At 40.7% G+C, this 14,212-nt stretch overlaps 1 protein-coding gene and 1 long non-coding RNA gene across 2 annotated transcripts in view; one reads left to right on the forward strand and one right to left on the reverse strand.

Moving 5' to 3' along the window:
* COL5A2 (collagen type V alpha 2 chain) overlaps positions 1-14,212 on the forward strand; it is a 138,263-nt gene that overhangs the window by 41,650 nt on the left and 82,401 nt on the right. The gene's annotated exons all lie outside the window — the stretch shown is intronic.
* LOC140624313 (uncharacterized) lies at positions 2,713-5,742 on the reverse strand. The gene is made up of 2 exons (XR_012023804.1): positions 5,609-5,742; positions 2,713-2,873 (listed from the first exon to the last, which is right to left on the reverse strand). It is a non-coding gene; the product is annotated as an uncharacterized lncRNA (long non-coding RNA).

A 14,212-nucleotide genomic window follows, 5' to 3' on the forward strand; every position in this document is an offset into this window, starting at 1 on the left:
TTTGACATTTGTCTTTTATTTTCAAAATGAACATTATGAGAAAATAAAAAGTCTGAGCTATTATTTGTTAAAGGAAAAAAAATCTAGGTTATAAGTAGCAGGAAAGGAAGCAAGCTTACAGTTTCCCATGTTTTACTGGCTGAACCAAATTCAATATATTTGTCAGGAAAATGAACTTCTGGGAAGAAGAAAAAGGTTGTAATTATTGGAATAAAGGTGAATTTAGATAGAATTTTAAGTATAAAAAATATAGTAAAAATAAAATTTAAAAGTATAAAAAATAAAACAGGTTTAGGAATTTGACCACCTTCCTCTTCTCCCAGTATCATAATTGGTGGCATCATAAGATTTCGTTATGTTTATGAATGTCTATCTCCATGTATATATAAATATATAAACACATAATTTTACCATGTGTATACAGATGTAATATATTTGTCTCTATATGTATTTATAAAAAAATCTGTAGCTGCCAAACACGAGGGTGTATAACCATTTCTATAAAAGAAAGTTCTACAACCACAATACAAACATATGAAACTATATTTCATATATATATATATATATATATATATATATATATATATAGACATACAGAACAGTAATCTTCCAATTAGACAAAGCTAATAAACTCAATGGAAAATTCTGGTCTGTGGAATATGTTGAGTTTTCACATTTCTTAGGAGCATTTGCCACATAAAGTAACATTTAGAAAAACTGATGAATACAGCTTGAGTTAACCATTAAGATTCCAGACTTTCAGTGCTGGGAAGCCAGAAATTGAATCAGGACTTGACTCAGCGGGTTCCACGCTACCAGTCGCTTTCTTCCAACGCCTGCCTGAGCACTGCCCAGCCAGGGCATGAATGTGCTCGATGAAGAATATGCGATCAACAAAATCTGCTTCTCCGCTGATCTTCATTCTTTTTTTTTTTTTAAACATTTTTTAAATTTTTATTTATTTATGATAGTCACAGAGAGAGAGAGGCAGAGACATAGGCAGAGGGAGAAGCAGGCTCCATGCACCGAGAGCCCGATGTGGGATTCGATCCCGGGTCTCCAGGATCACGCCCTGGGCCAAAGGCAGGCGCCCCTGATCTTCATTCTTGATGGAAAAGCTCCCACCAGCGATAGTACTGCTGGTTTCAGATCTGGGCCTGTCACTTCTGAGGTGGGAATCCTGGCCTCGGGGCAAGCAAGCTGTTTAATCACTGTGAGCTATTATTGCCACCTTGTGGGAATGATACTGTGTTGAAGGTTACATGAGATCAAGAAAATAAAACTTTTGGACAGTACTTAGCACATAAAGTATTCAATTAACTTCCTTCTGCTACCACTACTATCAATGTAAAGAAAGTCCTTTAAAATTGGATTGTCTTCTATCTTGATAACTCTTTTAAAATTAAAAAAAAAAAATAAAGACCAGTATCCAACTTCTGAGTCACCAGTTCATGGTCATCAATCTGGAGATGTCTTAAGAGTGTAGGTACGGCCGTAAGGTTTACAACTGTTTGAAACCGAAGCAATTGAAACACTTGAGCCTGCAGATGATCATTAATAATAAACTTCCAAGTGGAGTAATACCTTAGTTTTTCAGTTCACTGTTTCTAACCACTATTTACAATACAAGTGAATAGGATTTGCTAGAAATCATTGCAGTATCTTATTTGCAAGCTCAGGTAGTGTTTCTCTTACCAGATAGGTACTCTGCAGTTTCATGGAGCACTGAAAATGTTTGTGTTACTATTAGCATTTGGCAATATTTGGTCATTAAATATTTTCACTATAAATTACATGTTATTATCCAGGTTAGGGAAGAAGAAAGTTGCTAAAGGGGTTGAGATAATCTAGAAATCCATGACCATCTGTGGTCAGTTATGTTTTTGCTGTTTGGTTTAAATGAGAAGTTATGTGTTTTTAGATTAAGTTAGTACTTTATTGTTTGACTTCAGCTGTAAATGTAAGCTGACATGGAAAACAGAAAAAAAAAAAAAGGAAAATTATGACATAAATTGAAGATTTGCTGTCCAGCTAGCCCTGGGTTGTGGAACTGGAGATATGGACACTGTTCTTAAGGGCAAGATAACTTTCCAAAGCTTTGAAATGCCTCTTAGAGCTTCTCAGATTGTACTGATTTCATGTGGTTATTAATAAGGCGTGTGGGAGCTAGTGTTTTCACTAATGATGGAGTAATTGGAACTAGCAGGATTTCATTTTGTAAGTCTTAAAAACTGACTATCCACCCCTTCTCCGTGTAGCCAGGCCTAAGAGAATGTAAATGGAATTTTTTGCATTGCCATGTATGATACAATTTGCTTCATTTTCCTGGTCTTTGCTCTTTATTTCTTGGTGTTTGGTAACTCCTAAATTCCAAACTTTTTAGGTAGTTATGTTTTTTTTACGCTATAGTTCATCAAATTTGGATTTGCTTTGCAAAACTGTTGGAAATTATAGTCCAATACAGTCCCCCAAACTGCCAAGAGATGGTCATGTTTATATTGTCAGTTATCTCAATAGAATGATTTTCAGGCTCAGGTTATGCTTACTGTCAAGTCTGTAAAGGCTTCCTGGCTGGTGAGAGGGTAAGTTGCCAAGTGACCAACACTGGAACAGAATGGAGGGCCAGAGGTATTAGGAGCTCACAGATCGGAGTGGAGAAGATGTTAGATCTAGGAGTCTGTCTTGATACCAAAGAACACTGATAAGCGTATCTTTTCTGATATTTGTTTCTTTTTTATTAGCAAAAGAAGAGCTTGCGGGAATGGCGAGCCAGTTGCATAGGGCTATGTCCACACTAGTTTGTAAGGTCCATGGGGGCAGGGCAGTGATTTCCTGTATATTTTTTCCAGTTCCTTGAGTTCAGAAATCGATGCCTGAAAGAAAACCAAAAGACATTGTCTTTCCACTCTTCACTGCAGGATAAACTGCTCCAAAAAAAAAAAAAAAAAAAAAAAAAAACCCAAAAACACAAAAAACAAAAAAACCAACCTTTGTCTCACAAGAAACAGAACTTCTGACTCCTGACTGTCACCAACATCCGGCTTCACGTGCCTCGCTAACTTCTTTCTCTTTTTTTCCCTTCTGTCCTTAGGCTGAACCCTCCTTGATTCATCCTAGGACCAGAATAATGAGCACCTATCTGGTTTGCTGCATGGAATCTTTCTCTCCTCTATGATTCTCCCAGCTTACTCTACAATCTCAGAAGATTCAATCTTCCTTCTTTCATTTTGCTGCTCAATGAAGGGAAAGACTTCAGTGCTATCACATTACCATCCACCGGGTTAAACACGACACCGTTAGCTGGTATTCAGGGTTGTGATGATTGGGAGCAGCTCGCTTCCTGGCGACCCTCCCGTTTATTTCTAGGTAGAATGCTCACGGTCAGGCCGACCAGATACAAGAATGTCCCCCAAGCACACCCCATCTTCAACCCCTCATCTCTGAGTGATGGCTTAGGTGTCTCCCCGGGTGTTTTTGCCAAAGTTCCTCGCCAGGCATTCACGGGCATTGAGGGCTCAATTAATCAGTTTTCTTGAATTTTGACAATAAATGAGATGGATAGCTAAAAATCATACACCTTTTATTCCTGTCATTATGATTTGGTTACTTGAATTTCACTGTTTCTCAATTCTGGTATGCTTTTCTAAAATTGATTTGTGGTATTTGGTGTGAATAAACATACTGTCAAATTTTTAGAAAGTTAAGATAACTTCTGCGTAATATTTGAAGTCAAGGCTAAAACACTTGTACAACTCCCCGAGGCACACAAAATTAATCTTATCTCATTAATGGAAGGCGTTCTTTAAAAAACTGTTTTAATGTACCATCACGTTTGTTAACCTTCCTAAAACAAGTTCTCTTTTTTCCTCTGATTTTCTGAAGTTGTCTGTACCAAAATGATACTGTTACTCTGGAATGTTGATGTGGTAGGAAACTTCTACTTATGTCTCTAAGAAGTAGGCTATGATTACATATCATAAAAATAGATGTAAAACGTGGCTATTCTGGCCTCTTGAGGTCAGAGAACCTTGCCAGGAGTGTGTTTAATCACATGCCTGTACATCTCAGTGTCTTAATATTTCAAATAACAGATATTTTAATACAAGATAATCAAAATATAAACCTGAATGGATGAATTAATAGATACTTCAAATCTGTTACCCTCTGAATTAATCAAAACTCAGTATTCATTTATTTTATCAATTATATTACATAGAATTATTTTTCAAAATATTCAAATATCAGCATGAGAAATACGTAATTGTGGGCACATAGAATCTCTCCTTCTATACTTTTTTTTACTAAGTGCAAAAAATGAATTTAGCTAAAGTTCTATATGTATATGATGAAATCCTCTCGGAAGAACTATAAAGCTAATTGAATCATAGTTGAGTATTTATTCCTGTCAACAATTCAGTTATTCTTTTAAATTTTTATTGATTCATTTATTAAAGTAATTTCTACACCCAACAGGGGGCTTGAACTCATGACCCTTGGATCGAGGGTCACGTGCTTTTCTGACTGAGCCAGCCCAGCAGTGTAGTTCTTAAATTCACATTTCATTAGAGTCATTAAATTTTCACCTTTTTGGGCCAAAGAGATTACCATCATTGTGATTTCCTGAAGCCAAAATTGCGCGGAGAATCATCATATGTTGTCCTTCCCCTCCAGACAGGCTGGGTGTCTCCGTGAGCTCCAAACCTGGCTGCTTACTGTTTCTGCGCAACAGAGACCCGCTGGTCGACGCAGACCTTTATGAATTCGGCAGAATGTTTGTAGCTGCCCTGGGGGTCCAATAGCAGCTCAGAGCCACCCTTTGACTCAAATCTTTTGTCCAAGAAAGTGACCGAAGACTATCTTGGTGTCTTTTTTTTTTTTTTTTTTTTATATCTTGGTGTCTTAAGACCATCTAATTCATTAAACTTTGTTTTCTTTTTAGCTAAGAGCTCTTTAGCAAAAGTTAAATTTCCTCACTGAAATATTGCCATATTTTCATGAAATTTTTGAAATGGCATGAACAGTTTTAAGGGCAAAAAGGGATATTTTTGATGCTTTGTGTTATATTTGCCATTAAGTTACATTGGCCAAGTGTCCATTATATGAACTTTACAATGCACTTAACCATCAAAATCATTTCCTGTAACCCAAGAAAGAGCTTGAAATCACTATTCATGATGATGATACTTAAAGATGACATTTCTCCTAATAAAAATGGCAATTTAAAAATGTTAAAATCTCTGTGAGCTTACCCCTGGGCTAGGGTTATTAGAAATTAACCCTAGTTTCCCCTCCTCACTCAACTCATGTCTTTGCTAGCACTTTCTGTCTTGACCTCTTCAGTTTTCTTTGTAACATCTGTCACTCTTGGACATATTAAATGATTATGTGTTGATTTGCTTATTTTCTGTTTCTCTCCACTAGTGTGTAAACTCCTTAAGGAAAAGACTTTTTCTGTTCTGTTCACACTTGCATTCCTAACACTGGTCTGGTGCCTAATAGGTAGTAGGTATTCAATACATATGTATTGAATAAATGAATGAATGAGAAATAAATTGGACTTTTTGATATGACTTGGGATTTAAAAAGTGTATGCATAGTTCATGATTACCTGTGCAAAAGGTAGGATGGTAGACTGGTTTATCCTCTGAATATTTCTTCATCTGGAAAATGAAATGGACACTCATCCCTGCAGAAGAGGTGACGTGTGAAATCTTCCCAGAGCCAAAGTGGCTATTTATGGTAGCAATACTCTGATTTATTCTTTCCTTCCCTTTTATTTAGTTCATGCAGCTACAGTGAACACCCACTATGTCTCAGATCCTCTGTGAGGTATCAGAGATGTAGGTATGAGCAAGACCGATTGCCTTGCAACCAATATGGAGTGGAGAGTGTGGTCTAGAAGGCAGGAGAGAAAAACAGGGATGAATCTGGTCAGCCTTTTTAGATGTAACTCCCTTTTGAAATTGAGCAAAGATGAGGTGCTCAATAAATTATTTATTTATTTATTTATTTATTTATTTATTTATTTATTTATTTATATTTTTAAAAATAGTTAAATAAATGAGGAAAATGAAGCTTTAAAGAAACTCTAAATCAAAACTTAATCTCTTTTAACTTATTTCTATAAGGGAAAAGTCAAATACTTATTTTAATAGATTCTCCTCTCACAATTTCTCCGTGATTATTAGGATTTGGGGGTAAATTGTCCAAAAGCACACAGAGATTCTAGCTACAAAATATTGCCATCCTCCTGTGAACTACTGGGGGAAAGGAAATTCTCACGCAAGTCAGGTGACGCAGTTTTTCTCAGAAATGACAGCATCGAGGGACACGTTGTCCGTGACTCCATCACCGGCGTCCAGGGAAGCGTCCGGCACAGAGAAGACAAAGTGCTTTTTCGTCAAATTGAACTGAAGGATTCGAAGGAGGAAAAGTGCTTTGATTCTGTGGCCAGACGATCTCTAGAACATCTCAGCCCGGACAGCTTACTTCAGTTAACTGCTCACTTCTTTAAAGGAGTCTCTCTTTGCTGCGGGGTCGGTTGTGGTCAGAAAATTCACAACTGCTGTGACCGAGCCATTCAAAGGGCACAAGTTGAAACAGCTGCAGTGCTCAAGGCCCCACGAGGCCAACTCGGTGTCACTACAAGCTCCCGCGCACTGTCCTCAGCTACGTGGCTGCGCACCGTGCTTATTTCTTGGGGGGCCAACTACCAGCCAACCAGCCGTCCAAACCTTAGCCTAAGTGAAGCTCGAGTGGATGCACATGACACGGTTGAGTCACTCTTTGATTCCTGACTTGAGAACGATTTCTAGGCCACATCTTATACTTTGTCCATTCTTAGATTAAATAGGTGATTTATGAAAGTAAACGTCACCTAGTAGTTCATGCAGGTAAAACAGAGAACAGGGTTTTAAGAAATGAAAACAAATGATATTTGTCATAGAAACTATTATTTGGTCCACTTCATTGTCTCCTTATTCTTGCATATTTAAGGAATGTCTCAAAAACATCTCTCAAGATAAAAGGAAAAGGTCATTCTTCAATAATTTGACATACTTCATACTTAAAATATGGATTTTAAGAAATTTCTCTTGTGAATTATTTATGGGCTGGGCCCCTTTTGGTAAAATGTAAGGGTTTTTTCCTGCCAACTTCTAAAAGCACAGAAAACAAACAAGCCACAGCCTTCCAGCTTTAGTAACGCTAGCCATCTGTTTTCTATAAGGTGGTGGTTTTTTTTTTTTTTTTTGTTAAATTCTCCCTGTGAAATGCTTTTCTGGAGATTTCTTTTTTTGGTCTGTGAGTTGTACCCAGTGACACTACTCGCTCATGGACCATAAAGGCCCGATCAGATTCTGGGAGAGCTTTGTAACTTCTGATATTCACCCCAGAAAATCACTGTACTGATCAAAATTGGATACTTTTCCAGGGAGATAGATTTCTGAAATACCAGAGCCCTATGGATTAAAGTGATTTTAATTTAAGAGTTTTTACACCTTAAATTAAAGATGATTCTTGAGATTTCAGGTTTGTGGTCATTTTTAGTGGTAAATTTTCCTACTGGGGGGAGTGCCCGTTAGCTTATCTCGGTGTTGTTTTAAGGAAGGAGCGGAAAACATATTCTTTCTAACAACTGAACCTAAGAAAGGAAGGGCCCCAGGCCGGCATGAGCTTTCTGAGAAACAGCAGTTCTCTTGTTTCTTCCATTTAGCAGAAGTCGTGTATCACTGGACGTGCTTACTGTGATAACTAAAGTAAATAACTGAATCTGGGGATCCCTGGGTGGCGCAGCGGTTCGGTGCCTGCCTTTGGCCCAGGGCGCGATCCTGGAGATCCGGGATCGAATCCCACGTCGGGCTCCCGGTGCATGGAGCCTGCTTCTCCCTCTGCCTGTGTCTCTGCCTCTCTCTCTCTCTGTGGTGTGACTATCATAAATAAATAAAAATTAAAAAAAAAAAAAAAACTGAATCTGGTATCAAAACACTGGAGAAGCCATTTAAAAATACAGATTTCTAGTTGCAAAACAAAATCAGAACCACACGAGGTGATTTTTAAAGACCACTTCTTTGAGTGATTCTGTTGCAAAGCCAGATTTGAGAAGCATGAACTTAAAACAGAAGGCTGAAATCTAAAATAAAATAAAATCAAAACAAAATTAAAAAAGAAAAACTCTTCAATTTGAGGGATACATAGCATTTAAAACCCAAAACCCAAAACCATACAATTTTTATGGAACTGATTTGGGGTGAAATCTTTGAATGAAGGAAGCACTAAAATATCATAAAATGTGGTTATAAAATAGCCCGAAGCGGAAATGGCTCTGAGAGGGAACCGGGTTCACCTCCCAGCCCTGCAGGCTCAGGGCTACTTCCCTACTTTTCAAGACTTTCCCTGCCAGGAGGTCTGGGCCATCGTGAAATCACAAAATAGTCTGTGACCGCTTGAGAAGCCTCCTGTCAAGGTGACCGTATGACCGGCCTCAAGACCTTTCGGGCTGTGCTTCTGCCAGCGCCGGCATCGCCGTGGCCGGGTGGCTCAGGCACGGTGGCCTCCACGGGCCTCCACGGGCCTCACGGGCCTCCGGGGCCTCACGCCTCCTACCGTGGCTTTGCCCGAAGTCGCAGGCTAACTCAGAGCACTTGCTGGCGCCCTACAGCCATCCCCTGCGCTCCCGCTGCTCCCCGAGGCCTGAGCACACCCCTGTGTTGTGAGCTGTTGCATTCGTGAGCTCAGGGTGGTTTGTGGGGGGATCAGGACTCCGCCGCCGCCACCACACCGCACCCCAGTGGGTTCCTGCCCGTTTACGGGGGCAGGATTGATGTCCCCCCCGATGCTGATGGGCCTGCGTAGCAGGGAGAGAAGTGAGCGTGATACACGTGTGTACGGTACACGTGTAAGTGGGTTGGGCGGCAAGAGGACTGGGAACGGCCATGCTAAGGAGTACTGGTGGTGCTGAAATGACGCCGGGTGTTTCAGAGCACTCTCACATCCCTTTGATTCTCAAAACAGCCTCGTGGGGGGAAGTATTTACCCCTGTTTTTAGATGAAAACATTTGAGGATCAAATAAGTTCTCATTTGCCAAGTGTCACGGAACGCGTGATTCTCCCTGCTGGGGTTACTGTGGTAGGGCTGGCAAAACAAAACGCTCAGGTGCCCGCGACTCCTCAGGTGCGGGGCTCCCGGCGGCCACCCTGGCGTCCCCCTAGATCTGAGGCTCAGGAGCTAAGGCTGAAAGGTTGCCCTCTCCTTCCCAGTTCCTCGTTCTGACCTCGGTGGCAGGTGCCCCAACCCTGAAGGTGAAGCCAAAGCGCCAGGTGCTGCCGCACGCCAGGTGCTCTGCCCCTTGGCCCCGCTCTGCCCCTTCTGCCCTCTCGTCCCCCTTCCCGCCTTCGGACCTTAGTGAGGGACATAGAATTCAGGTGCCCCTGAATAAATCCCACTCGGCTCCGTGACAGCACGTCCACCAGCCTGGCCCCCACGGGGAAGAGCCGGCAGCAGTGGGGCCTGTGCTGCTGCTGCTGCGGGGACCGTGACCCCTTGACCCCTTGACGGTCTGAGGGCCGCTGCTTGGGGCGCGAAGGCCGGCCGCCCTAGTGCGGGGGGAGGCCCGGCCCAGGGTAGGGGCTCAGGGTCTGCTGGGTGGGTGAGGGCCTCAGGCCTCCACTCTGACCGTAGTGTTCCCTGGAGTATTTCTGTGGCTATTTCTTTGGAGATCCTAAATCATTCCTTACTTGGCCAAGACCTTCCAAGGGCCCTGCACTGCACACTGGGTTTTATATATGTCATTTTGTTAAATATGGTCATTGAACAGGGGAAATTAGATTTAATTACATTATTTTGTTTGTGCACACTTTACTAAAAACATGTCATTCCCCCTCAGTTTTAGGACCTTTTGACCTTCTGATATAATCGGCAAAGAGCCAATTTCCTCTTTCCTTTTAAGAATATGCTTTAAGTGCCAAATCATTTCTCTTGAAATCAGTTCTTGCTTAGCAACATGAAAATAAATAAAGTTTTAGAATTTAAAAAAAAAATTCATTTATTCATGAGAGATACAGAGAGAGAGAGGCAGAGACACAGACAGAGGGAGAAGCAGGCTGTATGCAGGGGGCCTGATGTGGGACTCGATCCCGGGTCTCCAGGATCATGCCCTGGGCTGAAGGCAGGCACTAAACCGCTGAGCCACCCAGGGATCCCCAGTCTTAGAATTTTAAAAGAATATTAGGGAAGTACTTTCTTTTGGCAGTAAAACACTTAAGTATTAGTATTCTTAAAAATAAAAAATATTAATTTAGTGTTAGCAATGATAACTGAGAGAAATTTGCCATCATCTCTTTCCATCACATGAAATAGGCCCATTATTCAAAATCTACATATACTAATAGATAACAGAGAGACTTTGCTACTTTATGGTTACACTGGCTTTTTTCTTTATTAGATTTTAAGTTATTTAAACTTAAGTTTAAATAATCATTTTAAACTATGAAGATGGACAAAGTGCATGATTAAGATTAATGAATCCCAAGTGATTTTAAATGTAATCTAGTTCCTCTATAAAAATAGATATTTAAGTTTCTGACATCCTCAGCACACTAAATAATGGAGTTTGTAATTCCTCATACATGGCCTGGCATGAAGTATCATTAACTCGTGGCTGCACGAGGGTTATCACCGTGTATTTTATATTCCTGTAAATTCTTGGTAAACTCCTGAAGGCCCATGATTTTATGCATGTGGAAGAATAATGTTGCATATTTGAATTCTGCTGTACTTGCAACTTGGTATGGATATAGAGAATGATTTTATTTTATTTTTATTATTATTTTTTAAAGATTCTATTTATTCATGAGAGGCACAGAGAGAGAGAGAGAGAGAGAGGGAGAGAGAAAGGCAGAGACACAGACAGAGGGAGAAGCAGGCTCCATGCAGGGGGCCTCATGTGGGACTCGATCCTGGGACCCAGGATCAGGCCCCGGGCTGAAGGCAGGCGCCAAACTGCTGAGCCACCCAGGGATCCCAAGAGAATGATTTTATCTATTCCTAGAATTCCTAAGTCCCAGAGAATTGGTAAATGTATGTGATGATGCTTGGTAATGTGGTCCAGCCATGAAAAGTTTAGCTGAGCTCAGAAGAAATCCCATCAGCCTTTATACTTGGTATCTAACTAATAAATTTCCATCAAGTAACCCTTAATCACTGCTACTCCATTAACATCATAAGAATATCCAGTTTTACCCAGTCATCTCCCATTAAACCAATATGCAAATGATCAGGTTTTAATTTTTTATTAGATCACATGCCCTCTTTTAAAACAAAATTAGCTATACTTTTTTGTAAAAGGTTTTATTCAATTTTTTGACAGAGGGAGAGTAGACGGAGGGGAAGCAGCAGAGAGAGAGGGAGAAGCAGGCTCCCCGCTGAGTTGGGAGCCCGGTGTGGGGCTTGATCAGGACCCTGGGGTCATGACCTGGGCCCAAGGCCCATGACCTGGGCCTCAGCCACCCAGGGGCCCCATGGCTATCAGTTTTATTCCATTATTTGCTTTTATTTCTCATTATTATTGCTGGACAAATTACTAAACAGGAGAAAATTGAAATTGTACTTTGGTCCTTGGAGGGAGTTTTCTATTTTCAAAGTTCTTATCACAAGATTCAATAAATAAAAAAAGAAACCAAGAAATAAAGAAAACAGTTAAAGACTTTGGTAAAGACTAGTTTAGACTTTGGGAAAAATGAAAGGAAATGAAAACCTGAATGAGGTGCAATTTAAAAAGCAACTGGTTATTGGTTTGCTTTAAATTATATTTTTCAGTGGTGAATTTTATTGAATTTTCCCCAGTGACTTTTTCAGCATCACCTCTTTAGTTTAAATAAAGTAGGTAAAGTATATTGTTTGTTATTAGGGGGAGTCATATTTATATAACGTGGGCTGAATTTTCTAGAGGAAAATTTCATTTCCTGTGTCCTATAAACCGATCTAAAAAGGACTAAATAATAGTTGGTATGCAGTCATTTGCTATTCATAGTCATCAAGATGCCCGAAGGCTTATTTGTGTCACGGAGATAGTTTTTTCCCATCAATATCCTGTGAAGCTTCAGGAAAGCTAGGGGAAATTTCGCAGGATATTAGGGTGGTAACATTTGGTGGCTACACAGGCATAACGTCAGGAAATGAAATCTTGACTGTTTAGAATTGGGAACTGATAGAAAGAAGAACGGAGTTCACATTCTTAGTGGGTTTCACTTGCTTCCCCTTGATAACCAATTCTTAAAAAACCCATCGTAATCGCTCTTATCTTTAAGATAAACAATGCTTTACTCTTTGTTTCCCCTTTCAGGTTAATCCAGACTCCTCTTGCCCTTCATTCTTCCTAGGGGCTGTCAGTTTATTACTGTCACTTATTCAAAAATCTACACTCAGAGTGTGAATTTTAAATTTTATGTACACAAACTTGTCTTCCCTTTGTTCTCGCTCTAAGTAGCAGTATCCAACTGGCTAACTTAGAAGGTAATAACGAAGACTGTGTGGTTGTTCAAATACTGGCTCTGCCCCTCACTAACTTGGTGATAACTGACCCCAAGCCCCTCTCGGAGAGGTTGTAAGGATTGAGGATACAATTTGCATAAGACACTGAGCGTTGCTCTCATAACACAGTAACGAGTAGCCGTTAGTATTATACTGGATTATCCCTCCGTAATGTTCATCCCAATATGACTTAAATAGGGTTTAGAATTCTTCCAATCAAGTTTATTGGTCTTTCCAAAACTTTTATCTTATCAGTGTCTACACCAGTCTCCTATCCTGTAGATACCTGCATTAGTTTCCTAGGCTGCTGATTGATGACAAAGTGTGACAATCTGGGTGGCTTAAAACAACAGAAGTGTCTTGTCTCCATTCTGAAGGCTAGGAGTTCCCAATCAGGATACCAGCCGTATGGGCAGGGCGGGTTCCTGGAGACCTGTGGAGCGAGGATTCTTCGCGCCTCTTCGTTGCTCCTGGTGGGTGCCAGCAGTTCCTGACTGTCCTGGGTTTGCAGGTGCGATTCGATCTCTGCCTTCAACACACATGTGTCTTCGTGTGTTCTTTTCTCTTCTTATAAGGACACCAGTCACGTTGCATTAAGAGCCCACTGTACTCTAGTATGACCTCAGCTCGAGTCATTACGTCTTCAAAGGACTTCTTTCCAGATAAGGTCAACATATCTTTTTAGGGCAGATTACTCAATTTACAACCATATCTGATAGATGTTACTTCCTCTACTCATTCCTGAACCTTGCAGGTCATTTTTAGTCCCACCTGTAGTTCATCAAACCTTGCATATTTTATACCTGGTGTCTCATGGATTTACACCTCTTTCTTCATTCCTACAACAACTATCTCTCTTAACTACAGTTTAACATGTTCACCTGGTAGCCTTTAGTCTCCTCTGGTTCCAGCTCCTGTTCGAGTCTGTTGTCAGATCAATGTCACTGAAGGTTATTCTACATTTTTCTGTTCATTCACTTATTTACTCAACAAGCATTTAGGGGACGTTTTCCATGCATCAGGCACTTCTGCACTAATCATGCAGAGATAAACTGAATGTTGTTTACCCTCAATAAATGTGTAGCCTGGGAGCGTTCACGTGCAAACAGACGAGTGAGTCTGATGGATTGTTGCAGGAACTTTGTGAGGTGGAGGAAGGTGAAATCAGAGAAGGTACAGAGAAGAGAGGGGCCAAGTTACATGCGGGAAAGTGCAAGTCATGGGACACTTTGTAGAGGCAGAGCTATTCTTCCCAGAATTCACATCAGCCTGTTTTCCTATAAATGGAACCATTCCCCTCATACGCCATGTTTGCCTTCCTCCTGCTTTTTTTTTTTTTCTTCCCCTTAGGTGGTTCCTGCTCCCTTCCCAGGCACTCTTCCTTACCTTCACATCTAAAACACCTTGCATTTTTCAAGACATAATGTATTTTAAATTTTAATTTAATTTTTTAAAGATTTTATTTATTCATTCATGTGAGACATGGGCAGAGGGAGAAGCAGGCTCCATGCAGGGAGCCCGACATGGGACTCGATCCCAGGGTCTCCAGGATCATGCCCTGGGCTGAAGGCGGCACTAAACCGCAGAGCCCCATGGGCTGCCCAGGACCTACTGTAGAGCCTACTTATGTTCGTCCTTTCTCTGATCACATTAGCTCACAGCGATCCCATCTTTTCAAAATCT

Source organism: Canis lupus, chromosome 34 (genome assembly GCF_048164855.1).
Source record: "Canis lupus baileyi chromosome 34, mCanLup2.hap1, whole genome shotgun sequence".
Classification (NCBI taxonomy): domain Eukaryota; kingdom Metazoa; phylum Chordata; class Mammalia; order Carnivora; family Canidae; genus Canis; species Canis lupus.